This window comes from Chionomys nivalis, chromosome 5 (assembly GCF_950005125.1).
Source record: "Chionomys nivalis chromosome 5, mChiNiv1.1, whole genome shotgun sequence".
In the NCBI taxonomy this organism is placed as follows: Eukaryota; Metazoa; Chordata; class Mammalia; order Rodentia; family Cricetidae; genus Chionomys; species Chionomys nivalis.
The window spans coordinates 110769156-110773913 of record NC_080090.1 but is presented as its reverse complement, the minus strand read 5'-3'; the positions used below and the strand labels follow the sequence as shown (position 1 = coordinate 110773913).

General features: G+C 41.1%; 1 pseudogene; it reads right to left on the bottom strand.

Annotated features, from left to right (window-relative positions):
- Positions 1-3680: 3680 nt before the first annotated feature.
- On the bottom strand, positions 3681-4350 carry LOC130874192 (phosphatidylethanolamine-binding protein 1-like; annotated as a pseudogene).
- Between the last annotated feature and the right edge of the window lie 408 nt (positions 4351-4758).

Below are 4758 nucleotides of genomic sequence, written 5' to 3'. Positions count from 1 at the left end.
CCTTGTGTCTGAGTCAGTGGTTACAGAAGTTGTGGCTACAGTCAGAAAACCAGTGCAATGTGTTCCGAATAACAAACATATATCATGCATATGTGATTTTGTGTATGTTTTTATTGAAATAGATTTATATCACTTCTCCTCCCCTCTTTTCTCCCTCTATTTCCCTTCCAACTACTCTTCCATAAACCATTCCTATGACCCCAATTCTCAAGTTTGTAGTCTCTTCTTCCTTGATGATCATTGTTACAAGCATATTACTCTCTCATCTCCTATACAGTTTCAGATGGTTAGTGTACACTAAGAAAATTGAGAAGACCTCACTTTTAATTTAAAAAGTGAGTAATGAAAAGTATTAGATTTAATTTAAACTTATTAAAAATTACAGGTCATAACCATCCTAATATTCTTTGAATTTTATGATAATAATAAAAGCAATAATTTTGGTTACCAATCACTCATTTTCTTTTTATCTCATTAAAATATGTGAAATCACATAATCCTATACAATAATATTTAATAATCTTAAGCAAATCTTAAGTAAAGTACATTTTGTAAAAATGGCCCTATTGATATTATTAAATGCAAAACTGGCATTAGACACAAAATTGTATGAGAATTCATAATTAAATTAGGAATCTCTTCTCTGTTCTTAGAGATCAAGCTACATATCCTCCGCACTGTGCTTCCCATTAATACAGAAGCATAAAGTTTGAATGAGTCTTTGATGCAGGTTTTCTACACTAGACATTCACACCAGGAAGGCAGAATGGTACCCTTGCACTCCACTGCTATACCTACAGCATCCACTATAGGAATTTAGTGCAGGCCTCAAAGCATTTTACATGGAAAGAAGAAAGAAAGAAAAAACATGTTTTACAGAAAGAAAGCTAGTAAGAATGACAGAATGTTGCTGGGATTAAGCAACTAATTTGGTGATGAGGGGGAAGATACTTCAAAGGGGAGGAAATAATGAAATACCATATTTGGATAATGAATGTGTGGCATCACAGTTCTTCCAACTATTGTCCCTGACTGATTAATAAAAATTCCCAAATATCTAAGACTTGACAGCATTAAATTCACCATGACTATAATTCACATCTATAGGAAATTTTAATAAGAGGGTTGGACAGTTGTCATGCCTTTGCATACATACATGTAACAACAATCAATGAAAAGGTAGGTGGCATGCATGCAATGATAATCTTAAAATATTAAAGGAGTGATGAAAATAACTTACTGCGTCTTTAATGATGAGAGTCAGAGAACACTGAAAAATATATTTCCATCCTACCCACTATGTTATCATCATTTAGAAAAATTAGAGCCACTTGGATTATATTGGAGTAGCACCTGGCATGATTTTAACATTAGTGACCTGGCCTTTCACACCCATACATCTCCATGACTTCTATTATCCAATCTCTGCCTGTTTCCCTCTTTGTCTATTTGCAAAATTGGTATGATTCTTGGAATATATCCTAAGTAGTACAGATTTCGAAGACACAGAATTATATTACCCCTTCCAGGGAGATTATTGAAGAATTACTTGAGCCCTCCTTGTTACTTAGTCTCTCTAGAGCTGTAGATTGTATCATGGTTATCCATTACTTCAAATAACATAGGTATCTAGGGTTGACTGGTGACATGTAGAGATAAAAACAGGAGGGATCAGTTTATTGATGGATTGGTGGAGAGAGAATACCGGGAGAGACAACTAGAATTGGAAATCATTTCATGGGCAAGGTGGTGGGGGACAATTCTGTATTCCGTCAATTACATTTTATAAATAAACACTGATTGGCCAGTAGTCAGGCAGGAGGTATAGGCGGGACAACCAGAGAGGAAGTAGAGGGGGGGCAAGGAGAACAGAAGAATTCAGGGAGGGAGGAAGCCCATTCCTCCCCAGTCCTGTCCAGATACCAAAGAAGCAAGATGTGACCTGCCCTGCTGAAAAAAGTACTGAGCCATGTGGTAACATATACTAGAATAATGGGCTAATATACATTATAAGAGCTAATATGAAGCCTGAGATAATGGGCCAATCAGTTTATTACTTATGGAGACCTCTGTGTGATTTTTTTTTTTTTGATGCTTACCAGCTGTGGGAACTGGGCAAGACAGAAACCCAAACAAGCAGGCCCTCATGTTATAGCAAGGTATAAACCCAGTGAAATAGATATTTCCAGGACTCTATGTGGGTGACACTAGCTAAACTTCTGTTAATGGGGTATAGAAAGCCTGACATAGCCATCTTCTGTAACTAGGAAAGTCCTCCTATCCACAAAATCTTTGATGTAAAATTTTTCTGGCCTGCAAGATGTGCTGAGATAAAGGTGTCACAGAACTTGTGGGTGTAGCCAAACAAGATTGGTACAACTTGAGATCCATGCCATCATACAGACCCCACCATGACACTGCCTGGAGGACTAGTACCCAAAAGCTGGACAGTTGGAGACACAGGATATAACCAAACATGGCTGACAATAAAAATCAATGAAATGATTCCTACTGAAATTCTGCTGTACTCATAGATTGCTACATAGTAAAGTTGTTACCACTAAGGCTTCTCTCAGCAACTGATGGGAGCGTATGCTGAGACTCACAGCCAAACATTAAGTGGAACTTGGGAAATCCTGTGCAATATAAGGAAGAAGGATTTAATGAACCAGAGGGGTCAAGTACACCACAAGAAAACTAATTTGGGCTCATAGGGGCAAAAAAAAAAAAACCTGAACTAATAATCAGGGAGCATGAATGGATGTGACCTCGGCCCTTTGTATACATGCCATAGTTGTATAGCTTGGTCTTCTTGTGGGACTTCTAACAATGGAAGCAGTGGCTCTCTGAATTTTTTGCCTGCTTCTGTGACCATTTTTTACTCCAACTAGGTTGCCTTATTCTGTAGTGATCTTTTGTTTGTACTCTAATAAATAAAATTTGTCTGAAGATTAGAGGACAGAGCTAGCAACAAATTAACTATAGAGGTACAGACAGATAGGAAATGATATGACTGGACAGAAAGAGGAATATAAGGAAGAAGAAAGTAGGAGTTAGTCCTTTTTTTGCTGAAGGAATTAGCAAGGTAAGAGCTGGCTATGGCTTGCTACTTTCTTTCTGATCTTTCAGCATTTACTTCACTATCTGACTCTTGTTTTGTTTTGTTTTGTTTTGTTTGCCTGAATCCAATGCCTTTATTTTTATTTGATGATGTAATGTAAAGACAGTATTAACACACCTAGCAACTCCAGGAACTTTTGCTCACACTACTTGAGAAGCAAGACTTAGCCCTCTCCCTGGGGCTTTTCTCAGCACAGTAGCCCTGTTCTTTAGAGCTACAGGACACCAAGACCTGTGCAGCCGCCTGCCCCAGCTGAGATGGAAGCCTTGAGTTATCTCAGGGGGACAGAACTCGAAAAACACATCTCAGAAAGATGCCATCGTGCCTGGTTCTGGGTGAGTCCTTGTCAAACCATGTACAGACAACACTAGCCCTCACCCTTACATGGAGCAGAGTGTCTTTACTTTTCAGAGTTGCAAATCTTAAATTAACAACACAAGCACTCCATCAGAACAACAAACACCCACTAGATGGAGCCTAAATTCGAGCAAACACAAACCTGGATACGATTATTAGAATCCTAAGGATGGGCAGTGGGAAGTCACCCTACACCTCTATTCTAGCACAGCTCAGGACTCCCTGTGAGGGGGTAGGAAGGAAGGAGGAGAAACAGCATGCTCTGCACAACTTGACAATACTGTGGGGGTCCCCAGGACCACTGGCCTCCATGGCTCCTCTGTTTCCCAGAGAGCTGCTCATACAGCTTGGGCACGTAGTCGTCCCACTCCGCCTGGTAACATGTGCCCGCCACCGGGGATCCCAGGTGATACTTCTTGCGGAAGGCCGCCACCTTGAACTTGCCGGGATGATCTCCTGACGTGTTGCTGATGATGGGTTCATCACAGTTCAGTGGCTTGTCCTGTTCATACACCAGCCTGACATAGTGGTGCCACTGGGAGGCCCAGAGCTCACGTAATCAGAGAGGATCTTGCTGCTGCTGATGTCATTGCCCTTCATATTGACCACTAGAAAATGGTACCACTCCCTGAATTTGGGGTCCTTCCTGCTGTGAGCATCTGGGTCGGTGAGGACCAGGGTGTAGAGTTTCCCTGGGTCAAGGCCATCCCACGAAATGCTGCTGGGCCTTTTCTGAACCTGGGTGGGCGTCAACACTTTGCCTAGCTCGTCCACCTCCACCCCAGTGTAGGCGACCCACAGCACGTGCTGGGGACATTTGTCCACCTCTCCAGGCTCAGCTGCCTGGACCACTGGCTGATGTCGGTGGGCATGGCGACAATGAGGACGAGGACTCCCTGACTCTGGGTTTTTAAGACCGTTTAGAACTTGTGCCTCAATTGACATCCAACTTTAAGGAATTAATTTGTGAAAAAGTCACTTGCCTATGTGCAAAGGCCCAAAAATGTGAGCCCATTGCCACCTTTTCTGATAGTCAGAGAGTTGGAGGTTGCTCAAAATGGTGGACAAGTGTAGCTACATGTCTCAACTCAGGATGTGTTTACTTGGTTATTCTAACATTAAGATAGCTCATTCGAATAGATCTATTCCATCCTGACAGATGGTCAGCATATTTAAGTATACATCTGTTATTTCTTTTGTAATTGAAGTTTACCTAGGGAAGAGTAGTTTTCAGGATACTTGGTCTAGGGTGACTTCACTGCCTAAACCACAAAATGCTA